The 13,998-nt window shown below is 39.7% G+C and overlaps 1 pseudogene; it reads left to right on the plus strand.

Moving 5' to 3' along the window:
• The first annotated feature begins 5,166 nt into the window (after window positions 1-5,166).
• Window positions 5,167-5,734, plus strand: LOC103264107 (annotated as a pseudogene).
• The last annotated feature ends 8,264 nt before the right edge of the window (window positions 5,735-13,998 follow it).

Consider the following 13,998-nt stretch of genomic DNA (forward strand, 5'->3'; position numbering starts at 1 on the left):
AGTTGACTGAGTTTGGACAGAGTTTTTGTTCCTACCAGAACAGACCAGAAAACAATGAGTGGACTAGGACCAAATCTGTCACCTTCCCACCCCACCAACTGAAGGACAGGTTCATTCTAGCATGGAAAGGTAATTGGGTATAATTTAAATGATAACCTCAAAATAAATCAATTTGTTAATGATGAAAGCTAGAAAATAATATTTAAAATTAGAGCATTGTGTTCAAACCACATAGTGTTCTTTGCTAACAATAATGGTGCTGATGATAATTTAACATTTATCTATTTATTTATTAACGAGATTGGTTCTTATTCTGCTGCCCAGACTAGTTCGGTGGCATGATCATGGCTAACCACAGCCTAAAACTCCTGAGCTGATGGGATCCACCCTCCTCAGCCTCTTGAGCAGCTGGGACTGCAGGCATGTTCCATGCCTGGCTAATTTTTTTGTAGAGATATAGTCATGCTGTGTTACTCAGACTGGTCTTCATCTCCTGATTTGAAGTGATTCTCCTGCCTCAGCCTCCCAAAGTGCTGGGAGGCATGAGCATGGTTATTATACAAATATGTGGATGGCCAAAGCTAGATCAAATAATCTGTTGGGTTGATGCATAAGTTTGTAGCATTGTTCACTGTTTTAAACAGTCTTCATCAAAGCCTCATGGTCTTCCTGAATGTGGAGAATCACTCAGATCAAAGTGGCCCTCTTTGAAATGACAGACCATTTTCTTGCCGTGCCTTCCCTGATGGCATTCTCCTCATACACAGCACAGATGTTTTGATCTGCCTCGACTGCCTTTACTCCTCTGTTAAAATCAAGCAGAAGAATATGTCAGAAGTATTTGTTTTTACACTTGACACTCCATCTTCTTCAGCCCACGGATAGCACTAACTTTCCACAAATCTGTAAAATGCAAGGCATATTCACAAGCACGACATTGTTACTCCAAATGACAATACACAGGCTCCCAACACAACAGTGTTACCATGCCAAAAATAAACACTATGAAGTTATGCATTGGCCTAATATTAAGTTCTAAATAATTACCTGTCATTTTGCTTTACTGATCATTTTTTTGTGTGTACATTTCTCTTGGGGTTTCATCATAAGAGGTAACTGTGACAGTCTAAAAGGCATTTTTATGTCTTAGGCAAATTTATTATTAAACAGTCATTCCTCCATAGTGCAAAAATACATCAGAATATGTTTTTTGTTAATGAGATCAGTTTCTCAACACATTTTCCCCCATATTTCAGAAAAGGCGACGACGGATTGACCGCAGTATGATTGGTGAACCAACAAACTTTGTGCACACGGCTCACGTTGGATCAGGAGACCTGTTCAGTGGAATGAATTCAGTAAGTATGTTAGTGGAAGATGCCAGGTAGGGCCTTGGGACACAGTCATGAGAAACCTATGTGACAGGCACATAGGGTTTTTAATAGCGTTGTGATAACTGAATTTGTAGGCAGTCAATATAAATACATAGAAGAGAGGAGAAAATTAATGGTGAAAAATCTCTTCTCTAATTTGCCAAGTTATGTATTTGTTTCATAGTTGCCTTTCTCCTGAATAAACACTTTGAAACTTTAAAGGATTTGAGTTAAGAATAGAGGTTAACATCCTGTTGATTCTCATGCTCCCATCAAAGAGACTTGGAGATCAACCTTTTAATAATATTTAATCTCTTTTTAATTTGAAGTTCAGTTAGTTGCCTTTTGCAGACATTTTTATTGCATTTACTTTATAAAATATTATATTACCCTTTACTTGATGATATTAGAGTGTTTGTGATTTATTTATTAACTAAGTTCTTGGGCACTAAGCAGAGGAATAGAATTTGCACATATCCCTTTAGGGCAAAGCAACAAAAATTTGGCAGTTGTACATTAAGTACCAGAAATAAGCAGGAAGATCTGTTTGCTGTCTTTTATGGAGGTTTCAGTGAATTTCAAAACGTACTTTAGATTCACTCAGCTAATCTCTTTTATTTCTTAATTTTTGTCTAAGAGAAAACCAGAATGCCGTATGATAGAAGCAGCACCAAATGAAGGCCCTTATTAGGGGTCTGACCGCCTCACTTTTGCTTTTAAGCAAGGCACTCTGTGGGGGGCCTCTTTTCCCCATGCCTAGAGTAAACAGTGACCAGGTGATTCCTAATGTATTCTGAACCTGAAAGTCAATAAGGCTTTTATAAACAAGAAATTATGATCCATTGTATAGTGACTAACTAAACAGCATTAACAAGGACTTTTAAACTAGGTATAGGGGTATCCTGGATACAGCAAACAGTTTGTCACTTCAGTTACTAGGCAAGCAAAGGAATGACATTTGTAGCTTCCATGGAAAGGAAACAGCTTATTTGTTTTAAATCTGTAGACAAGCACTTAGTTTCACTTGACTGCTTTTGTGGAGATGCAAGGGGTATCATGTTGCTGTGAAAATAAAGTCAGTGGCTAGGCTCGGTGGCTCAACCTGTAATCCCACCACTTTGGGAGGCCAAGGAGTTGGATTGCCTGAGCCCACGGGTTCAAGACCAGCCCGGGCAACTTGGCGAGTCCTCATCTCTGCAATAAATCAAAAATTAGCTGGGCATGGTAGAGTGTGCCGGTAATTCCGGCTACTTGAAAAGCTGAGGCAGAAGAATTGCCTGAGCCCAGCAGGTCAACGCTGGGGTGGCCGTTGAATGTGCTGCTGCACTCCAGCTTGGGCAGCAGAGTAAGATGCCAACTCAAAAACAAAATAAATAAATAAAGTCAGTACCTTTGTTTTGGATCAACATGGAGTAAAAGATTAAATGGGACCCTATTACTTATATTAATATGGTTATCACAATATATATAAATAGAATGAGTGGTTTCAAACGTATGTGATGAATTTTGATGCCATCTTTGCCACTTCATACTTTTTTAAAAATCCAGCTATTTAGGAAGAATTAAATTTTAGTTCATGGTATTTGCTGACCTTTAAAATTTTGTTTATGTGCACTTAAGAATTCTCTTTGAAATTCCTCCCTGGCATTTTGTCTATGTGGAAAACTTACCATTAGCTTTCCTAACTCTTTACTGGCCATCATTTAGGTAGAACTGTAGGACTGTGCTGTGTAGTCTTCCATGTGTGGCTGTCAGCTCAGATGCAGGGTGAGGTGGGTCTCCCTAGCTGTTGTGGAGGTGCTCTGCTACTGAAGTACTTTTTTTTTTTTAGTTGGAATCTCACTGTCACCCAGGCTGGAGTGCAGTGGCATGCTCATGGCCACTGCAGCCTCTACCTGCTGGGCTTAGGCGATCCTTCTGCCTCAGCCTTCCAAGTAGCTGGAACTACAGATGTGCGCTACCACACCCGACTTGTTTTTTGATTTATTGTAGAGATAAGGTCTCACCAAGTTGCCCAGGTTGGTCTCGAACCCCTGGGCTCAGGCAGTACACCTTGGCCTCCCCCACAGTGCTGAGATTATAGACTTGAGCCACTGCACCCGGCCTGAAGTGGACTTTTAATGAAATATTTCAGGTCTTTGGAATCAAATTTATCTCCTGAAGGCTTTCTGTAGTTGTTTCATGTGTGAGTTTGTTGTCTCTAAAGTGACACTTAGCATCTCACCCTCACAAAGCCTGAGTCATGACTGTTAGGAAGGGTGTCATTCAATCAGGAAGTTTCCTGAAATTATCATTGACAGTTCTAACTTGATAGCCTAACTCCGTGAGAGAAATTATATTATTCTATGAGGCAATAGTGTAAATAAGACAAAACCATAAAGAGATATGCTATTAATGTAAAGAAGTATTATCTCTTAAGTTTGCCTATCCCAAGAACTGAGCAGCTAGTATTTAGGAACATGGCTTGATGCAAATAAAGCAGCTTTGCCCGAATTATATTACTGAGTGATCAAATGACTTATAATTTCTTTTTTCCTTAAAATACACTGTTCTTCCCAAGACTACCTTTTACACTAACTTCGTGCTGGAAAACATTTCTGTGACCCTTTCAATAATATAACCCTTTTGTGTTAAAATATTGTGTATTCACAGTCACAATAATACATTGTCTCAATAGTGAAAAGTTACCTATTAGAGAATCCAGATCTTTTGGTTTGAAGAATTTATTTGGAGAAAAACAAAATGCTTTTTTTCTTCTGAGTCTATACTGCATTATGAAGACACAGTGTAAAAACATAGGTATTTTTTAAAAATAGGCCTAAAACATAATATAAAAGCTAATAGGCCGTGTTAGGTGGAAGATTATTTGGCATCTGGACTGAAATTAAGTTTGTGCCACGTAACTTAATGTTAGCTACACTAAAGGCGCAGTTGATGAACTGTTAATAGTTCCATGGCAGACAGTACCCTTCTCTCATGGCATCAGCTGACCAAGTTACTTAATAAGCCTACAGATTTCAGTTTCTTTTTCTTATACTCTTACCTAAAATAGTCATTTGATTAATTGAACATATATATTATAGTAACACTTTATTATGTGACGGATACCCTTGGAATAAGATGTTCCACATGAGTAAATTTTCCAGATCAGTAAAAATGTCGCTTTAAGAACCAAACACATTTTCTCATTTAGGCCCTTTTGATCTAAATATGCATTTTATATTTTGCACTTCTGTTATAGTATGTATTTAAATCTGCCGTGCTCGAAAAACGACTCAGGCAAGTCTTGTTACTCTCTTTAAACACAATGTATTGACTCAGGATCACCAATGAAAAAGCACCGCCCCACTTATGCTTTATTTCGCAGTAGGTGCACAGTTAGTATTTGGTATGCGGATTGCTGAGTAAAATGGTGCCTCTGCTCCCACTTCTCCTCCGGGTAGTGGAAGTGTGGAGGGTCCTCTCAGCTGGTTCCAGGTGTTCCTCAACCTGACGGCCAGTGCTGACTCTCTTCAGTGCTGGGTGGTCACCTCCAGAATCTTCCTGTTGGTTGTGTTCCTCCTAGCAATCTAGCCTGACTCTGCAATTCTCTGCTTCCGAGCTGCTTCTAATTTATATGAACTGAAATGGGAATAATAATGACATGCTAAAAGCACTTCAGAGTTTGTAAATGACTTTATGTGCCTTTGTTTCAGCAAAAAGAAAATATCCCAGCATTTATATATCTCACAGTCTACCAGGAAACAACCTTGTAATGTGTTTAGGGGAGATTATCCCTTTAACTCTTTTGCCGATGAGAAGCCTGATATTCACTCACCTAGGGCTCTCTTATTCCTTCCACTCGTCTTCTCTCTCGGCCATTCCCTGCTCTGCGGAGACCCCCGCCGTATCCCCCAGCAAGCGGCCCTGGCCTGCGAAGGAGGGCATCATGCAGTTCCCTTTTGCCTGGCTCTTGGAGCCCACCTTGGCCTGCCTGGGAGGTCCGTGCTGGCCTGTGCAGGCCGCAGGCTGTGACGTGTACGGTGCCTATGATGATACATTACCACCTGTGGAGAAAGCGCTTGTGAAAGCCGACGTTCAGGGAGCTCTTCCTTCTGGGTGTTATGGAAGAGTCGCCCCATGTTCTGGCTTGGCTGCAAAATACTTTCTAGAAGTAGGAGCTTGTGTCTTAGATGAAGATTAGAGAGGAAATGTTGGTGGTGTACTGTTTAATTTTGGCAAGGGTAAGTTTGAACTCAAAAAAGGTGATCGACTTGCACAGCTCATTTGTGAACAAATTTTTATCCAGAATAGAAGAAGTTCAAGTTTTAGATGACACTGAAAGGGGTGCAGGAGGTTTTGTTTCCATTGGAAATAATTAAAATTTATGCCAAGAATAGAAAATGAGAAATTGTACCTTTTTATTAAAAATAAAGTGTTTTGTAAACTTAATAGTTTTACCTTCTAAAAATACTTAATTTTCTTATGATTAAGGAAAGAATATCTCTTTTGGGATCACATAGAAACTTAATTTCTTATGTTTTTCTTCAGTGAGGATTATATGTAAATCTACTTTGTGGTGACCTAATGCAAACAATGTCTTTTTAAAAATCAAATGTACATCAATTACAGACAAAAAAAGAAGCCTTAATTCAATAAATGATACTCCTTCAGTAATTTATTTTGCTTCAGTTGCTTTAAATTATTCAACAAATTATTTCATAGAAATTATTGCATAAACTTAACTAAAAGAAAGAAAAAAAGCCTGATATTCAGAGAGGATAAACAGTTTACTTAGTTACAACAAATAAATTGGGACTAAAATCCATCTTTGGATTCTTGGACTCTAAATTTCACCACATAGACTTTTAAGCTTTTTTTTTTTTTTTTGAGTCATCTTATTCTGTTGTCTAGGCTGGAGTACAGAGGCACATTCACAGCTCCCTGAAGCCTCAATTGACTCTTGGCTCAGGTGATCATTCAATTTTAGCCTCTCTAGTTGTACTACAGGTGTGTGCCACCATGCCCCAGCTAATTTTTTTATTTTTATTTTTTGTAGAGACAGAGTTTCACAGTGTTAGCTAGACAGGTCTCAAACTCCTAGGCACAATCCTTCCACTCTGGCCTCCCCAGTAAGTGGGATTACAGTCATGGGTCATCACGTCCAGCTGACTTAAGACTTACCTTTGGCTGGTCCGATTTTATTCGTGCTTAATTTTCTTGTTTTTTATTCTTGTCTAAGCAATTGAGGTGAATCTTGTATGTAAGGTGTCTATAAATTAAGATACTTAAGGTTCAGTAGAAATTTGAGTTGATCTGCATATTTTTGACTTTTTAAATGTTACCAAGTGCCTTGTGAATTACAAAACTGATTTTACTTTTAGTAGTTAGGAAGTAGAGAAAGTTAGGGGGAAGAAGGAATTGTTGTAAAAAGTGTTTGAATTACTAGCCTTACCATTTGCCCTTACAAACAGAAGATATTTAAGTCTATAAAAAAATAACTGACTTGCTCTTCTGAAAAAAGCAACCCAACTAAAATGCTGGGGAAAGTATCACTTATTTGCGCTGGACGTAGTTGCTGGCTTCCATTTTGTTCTGTTGTTTTTGTCTTGTTTTAGGTTAGCTCCATTCAGAATCAGATGCAGTCCAAGGGAGGCTATGGAGGCGGGATGGCTGCCAATGTGCAGATGCAGCTTGTGGATACGAAGGCAGGATAGCCCTGGTCCCTCTTCTGGTGAGTGCCTTAGAGCTGGGGTCTGTGACTCCACGGCAGACACGCCAACAAATAGCCGACACCACCGACAGCCCTAATTAAGGCTTGAGGTTAAAAGCAAATATTTGTTCTCTTAATACTTTTTACTGGGAAGAGCAAGATGATTATACTCGGCTAAGTGCAGTTACTGCATTTATGTTGTTCTCTTCCTTATGAAGAACTTTAAATGCTTGAAGGCATCTGGTTGGGGAGGAGGCTTTGCCTGGTATCCCGGAGGCAAGATGCTTCTTACGTGTCCTTTTACCAAGAGTGAAATTATTGTTTTGAGTGTGATACTGTAGGTCATCTCATGAGTAGTGGAGTAATTTTATAGCTAACATGTTGATCTTTCACTCTAAACTTTTCAAATAATAAAAGACTACTATTTAAAAGAATGAACCCTGAAAGTGTAAAAATAACTTGAATTTCTTTTGGTTTTGTAGGTCATTGTGAATTTCTATATTTTCTCTGTCCACTATCCAGTAATTTTTTTTGTCTTGTGATGCATTTCTTTTGAATTACAAAAGAGAAGTGTGATGGCATCTTGTTCGCGCTCTCGTGATTACTCCAGTGAGACGTTACTGTTCTGCTCTGAAGAGGATATTGTCAGATGAACCCTGCATTTCCCTCAGCTGGCATGCATGCCTTTGGACTCGCGGACAGAGTTCTTTGGATTGTAGCTGAATTTTCAATGTTTAATCAATATAAATCTGATCTTCGCATGATCTTTTTTGTGAATGCTAGCACCATTTTGCAATTTTTTTTCCATTTTAAATATTTTTCTTCTCACCACCAACCCTCTGCCTTATGATTTTATTGGGAAGCAAGGACCTGCTATTTGTTAACTTGCCACAATTTATGTATATTTTGGAAGGTATGAGACCCACAAGCACAATGTTCATTTTTATTTGTTTGAAACTTAAGCAGAATAGGTATCTGCATGCTTTATGAAGTTGCTTTGATGGGAGCCTATGGGATGCCAGAAGCTAAAGTATTTTGGCTGCCATGGGCTGATGATACTGCTGCTATTACTTAGAGAAAGTTTAGCTGTGGCACCAAGTCACATCATTTTCACAGAAAAAGATAATTTGTAGCTTACTTTAGAAGTATGACCTTTTGGTCTATTTGATAAGAATTGCAATAAAAGAAAAGCTTACATTCATAAGGCATTCATTCTGTTGTAAATGTTCAATATATTTATTTTGAGAGCAAGGGCCTTTGATGGGGAACAGGTATGGTTATGTGTCTGAGTGTGTGGTCATACGCCCATCCAGTCTGATTCTGAGCATCTTAGTAGCCGTTCATTTCTTTGTGTACTCATTCTCTTTTATTTTTACTTGCTTTTATGTTGTTTTTAGCAGTACGGTATCCAGTTGTTTCTGGTAGCAGTTTGTTGAACTTCTGGCCTGTACTACTAACTGCAGACCTCCAGAGCCCCACTGGCCTTTTTGTATGCTACTGTTTGTGGGGGCCTTGGAAGTTGCCAAGAACAGCACACTTGACCTGGCTGAATTGTTGCCTATATAGTGACTTTTTATGGTATTGGTGAGAAGCCTTTGCTCAGGTTCTAAAATATATTTATCCTTTACAAATTTTGTGTTTTTCAGATATTTCTGTAAAGGTTTTCTCTTCTCTATTAGAGTGTGGTGTTAAGCCAGAATCAGTGGTTTGTGTTCTTCTTTAAATGTTTAAATCTTATATCCCGTTCAGGTCTATCTAACTACATTTGGTAGGATTTAACATTTCATGCAACAAATGGGGTTTGACTGAAAACTTAGAGAACTATAAGGAATTAGGTCATTGAATAGAGAAACAGTGATCATTTTCTCTTCTGCCTTCATTTCTCTCTTTTCTCTTACCTTAGTCCCAGGTTCTTGAGAAAGAGGTAACTGAATAAATGTTAGGTTTAAGTAGGCAAAACATGAAGGCATTTCTCCTCCAGTTCTTTTGAGTTTAGTTTTCCCAGTACCATGAGCCACCAGGTTACTTGATCCTTGTATTTTGCAATTTTGAGCCTTCTTAAGTGTCAGTTGCAAGCACGGTGAGAGTCTTACAAGGAAAATCATGTGGGTTCTTCAAAATAGGCATTTTGCAGTTTGTTTAGTAACGTATACATTTTAATTCATCTGCTGTCATTAATTCACTGAGTGGACTTAGTATTCTGGAATTTGCCTGAAGTACTGTTGTCATTCTGCTCAGCCAGGGTCAGTTTCTTGCCAGGGACGTTGCTGTGTGCAAGCTCTTTAAAAGGCAGATTGGATTTTCTTGCCGCCATCAGCACTGATACTATTTAGTCTACTTTGTTTTGACTCTTTAAGGGTTTTCTACTTGTCATTCGACTCCTGGAGCAACAATACAAAGAGCCATGGTCCCTTTTCCCCAACTCGTGATTTTATTCTGTTCTATTCTGTTTTTTCCAATCGCTGTCTTTCCTGCTGCTCCAGGGACCAGCGAGTGTTGGTTGGAGGTGTCTCCAGGTGAGCCAAAAGCTGGGCTCCTCAGCCTGTAATTGCCCCACAGGTGCCATCAGCTCCACAGGCACAGGAACGACCCTGTGTACAAGAGCACATGCCATGGTGCCTGGGAAGGTGCCAACACAATCAAGGAATAAGAAAATTACAAAAAAGATATGGTACTAACCTTGGACATAGATTTTTTTAGGGAGGCTTGAAGCTACTGAGCGTGTGAAGGGAGGCCAGCTTTTCCACATTCATAAATGTGAAATCACAGCAGGTCAGTTGTTCCCCATAGCATAGCATCTCATTTTTAAATTGAAGCTAATTAAATAAATAGGAGTTTACTACTCAAAATTCATTATACTGTTAATACTCTGCTAAAATATATGCTAACAACTTTCAAGCAAGGAAACTGAATGAGGATTTTATCCCGTGGAACTGATTCTGTTAGCACCAGTGCTCTGCACTCTACGAAAGGTACTTTCCCGTGATGAAGTGGTGCCAGTAAGCATGGAGCAGAGTCGCTGACTGTGGCGACCTTGTGCTGACGCCAGTGCAGCATTGTATCAGTGGGCCTTCAAAACACTTGGTGAGCACATCAGTTTTCACTTGTTATTAAATTACTGCAGATTCATGATAGAAAACAAGTTTGCCTTGATTTTGTTTAAAATGACTTCTGCTCAGTACCCAAAAGATAAAATTGACATATTTTTATAATATAAGTATAATTTTTTTGTACATTGTGTTCATTCTTGAATAAAGTGAGTTCAGTGTTGGCTTGTAGATATTAAAAAAGAAAGTATTGATTTTGATTCAATAAATGTTTTCTTTCATTCCGGCTGGTTTTTCCTTTTCTTTCAATTTGCTTAGTTTTTCTTCCCTTTCAAGGAATTAATTTACCAGAATTCACTTAGAGCACCTTTTTCACATTCCTGTATTTTTCACCTATGACTCCTATCATGCAAAAAGCAACATAACATTTCTTGATTTAAAAGAGGATTTAAATTTCTATAGGTGCAATTTTTAACTTCACAATGTACTTTATAATTTAACAAATGGCATAGTCAGAGTGAAACTTCAGTGTTTTGGCAATAGGACTTCTTATTTTAAAAATCCGTATAAGGTGAGATGAGAATTATTCAGGAAAGATAGGTAAGAAGTAGAAAGGAGGTGGGTAAGGTTTTAAAAATACATACAAATGTTTGTTTCTGTAGGTTTTTGCTTGTCAACCACAAATGATACCTGATTTTTAGCAGATATATCAAATACATGCTCAGCTTTCCTTGCCGAAGCATCTTGTCTTTATAGTTTATGTAGGGTTTAAATAAATTAAAATGAAATAAAATTAGGAATTCTATTCCTCATACTAGCCACATTTCAGGTGCGTAATAGCATCATGTAGCTATCAGCTACTGTAAGTTATGGACCACTTCTATCATCACAGAAAGTTTCACGAGTTAGTGCTCCCACAAAACTCTAGGACAGTAGTTCCCAAGGGGGGTGATTTTGCTCCCCAGAGAACATTTGGCAGTGTCAGGACGCATCTTTGGTTGTCACAACTTGTGCAGGATCTGGGGGGTGGAAACCTGGGATGCTGCTAAACATCCTACAGTGCACAGGACAGCCCCCATGACAGATTGATTTGGCCCAAAATGCCATGGTGCCACAGCCAAGTCCTTTTTAAGAAAAAGAAGATCTGTATGTCTGCACTCACCAGAGCCAATTGATTGCATTAGAGCAGATGCATAGGTATCTTATTCTACAAATACTGAGGATAGGTCAGATTACGTTTAGCTGTATTCATGAGAATGTCCATAACTTTCTAAAAATAGAAAAGTCATTAAGAAAAATAATAGGAAAGGGTATTTTTAAAAGTTGGATAGCTTTTGTCCTTATCCCAGAGACCAAAAGAGGCTCTGAAAGGAATTTGCTTTAAAATGAAATTCTTTGCAAAATGAAATTGTGACAATCCAACAAGACAGCCCAATTACAAAGTATCTGAAGAAATGAGCTGGGCTTACACCTGAAGTCCCACTTACTTGGAAGGCTGAGGTGGAAGGCTAGCTTGAGCTCAGGAGTTTGAGGCTGTGGTGAGCCATGATTGTGCCACTGCACTCCAGCCTTGGCAACAGAGAGAGACCCTGACTCAAAAAAACCCCAAAAAACCTGAAGAAACAAATGTTGGTCTATCAAGAGCTCTATTCTGAGCTCATGTTTTTAAAGGACACGCATAAAATGTTGAAGGGCACAGCGACAAAATGTAAGGCAAATCCAAAAACACCAGATGCAGTCTGGAAGTTGCTAAAATTTGTGATAATACAAAAATCTACAAAATTTACAGACAAGAAGGAAATTCTGCACCCTCTGCTTAAAGTATCTTATTAGCAGTCTGAGAAGAAAGTTAAGTGAAAATTTACTCTGTATTTATTGTCTCCATCCAGAATGGACCATTAAGAGAATTGAGGCCGGGCTCAGTGGTTCAGCCTGTAATCTCAGCACTTTGGGAGACCGAGGTGAGAGGATTGCCTGAGCCCGCGGGTTCGAGACCAGCCTGAGCTGCTTGGCGAGACCTTGTCTCTACAATACCTCAAAAAAATTAGCCGGTCGTGGTAGTGTGCGTCTGTAGTTCCAGCTACTTGGAAGACGGAAGCAGAAGGATCACTGGAGCCCAGCAGGTCATCGCTGGGATGACTGGGAGCGTGCCACTGCACTCCAGCCTGGGCAACAGAGTGAGACTCCAACTCAAAAAAGAAAAAAAAGAGAATTGAAACCGGCCAGGTGCGGTAGCTCAAGCCTGTAATCCCAGCAATTTGGGAGGCCAAAGCAAGAGGATTGCTTGAATCCAGGGGTTCGAGACCAGATTGGGCAACTTGGTGAGATCTTGTCTCTATAATAAATAAAAATATTAGTCGGGTGTGGTGGCATGCTCAGGAGGAAGGATAGCCTGGGCTCAGCAGGTCGAGGCTGCGGTGGCCATGAGCGTGCCACCACACTCCAGCCTGGGTCAAAGGGTGAGACTCTGACTCAAACAAACAAAAAAAATGAAACCATCAAATAACTCAATCAGACTTTTCTAATTTGGCACCTTAACTTTTGGTTTTTACAATGTTTCCTATACCATGGGAGTTTTTAAAAATACATTCTCCCAGGCACATGCAACCCTTGGCTTCATTAACCCTCCCCTCCTCCTCGGTGCCCATTGTCTTAGTAGTTTTCTGTCTGGTTTGTCTTCTGTTCCCAGAAGAATTGTGTTTACGAAAGAAAAAAGTTACTCCCTGAACTAAGACCAAGCGTCTGGCCTAGGACTTTACAATCAAGTGGTCAAAGCATGGTGATCTTGGTATTGAAGAGTCCGGATTCATATCCCATTAGAAGGTAGTATTAGCAGAAAAGTAAATCCAATATTCCATTCTAACCCCAAATTTTCTCTTTTTATGTAAATCCAGGCTCTAGAGTTCATTAGAACTTTTGTGCCTCCTAAAACTCATGGATTCAGTAGCTTTAGTCAGATAAATGCCACTGAGAGCCTGCCTTGAGGGGTCAGGCATGGATGGATTCCTAGGCTTATGAGTTTTGTTTTATCTTTCTCCTTTAAAGGAGCAGCAAGCAAGACATACATTTCTTTTTTTGTTTGTTTTGTTTTTTATTTTTTAATTTTTTTGTTTGTTTTTTTGTCGGAGTCTCACTCTGTCACCCAGACTGGAGTGCAATGGCTGCTCCCGGCCACCGCAGTCTCGACCTACTGGGCTCCGGGATCCTCCCACCTCAGCCTTCCAAGTAGCTGGAACTACAGGCGTGTGCTACCACGCCCAGCTAATTTTTGATTTATTATAGAGATGAGGTCTCACCAAGTTGCCCAGGTGGGTCTCGAACCCGCGAACTCAGGCAATCCATTCACCTCAGCCTCCCAAGGCACGGGATTACAGGCTGAGCCACCGATCCCAGCTAGACATTTCTTTTAAAATCTTCAGAGCCTCCTCATGTTACCTTTTTCTGAGCATTACATTAAGTTATATAAACATGTCCATTGTTTGTATGTCTGGGCCTTTCAGATAAACATGTGAGCTGGCGGAGTCCTTTGCCTCAGACCCAGTTCTGAGCCAGGACTCCCCCTGGGGGGAGGGGTGTTCCTCCAGCAGCACCGTTGGGTGCAGTGTCCTCAGGCCAAATCAGAAAACATTTCGGTTGCTGTTTCTGGGTTTCTTTAAAAACTAGTGTCTCACTTTTCAGAAATACTGCAAAGGTGGAAAATTAAAGGTCATCTTCAACTTTTTCTTTTGGCAAAGCCAGCCAGATTCTAGATTGCAAATGGGGTGATTTTAAGTTGAGGCTTTTCTCAGTATCCCAGTGTATTTTGTCCCATTATCATTTTTCACAAGTGTCTGTAGGTTTTGCTTAGCTCTGGTTTTCACTGCTTGGATAGATACAGCAAACAGGT

The sequence above is a fragment of the Carlito syrichta genome, unplaced genomic scaffold (assembly GCF_000164805.1).
Source record: "Carlito syrichta isolate Samal-C Ts95f unplaced genomic scaffold, Tarsius_syrichta-2.0.1 Scaffold305570, whole genome shotgun sequence".
Lineage (NCBI taxonomy): Eukaryota > Metazoa > Chordata > Mammalia > Primates > Tarsiidae > Carlito > Carlito syrichta.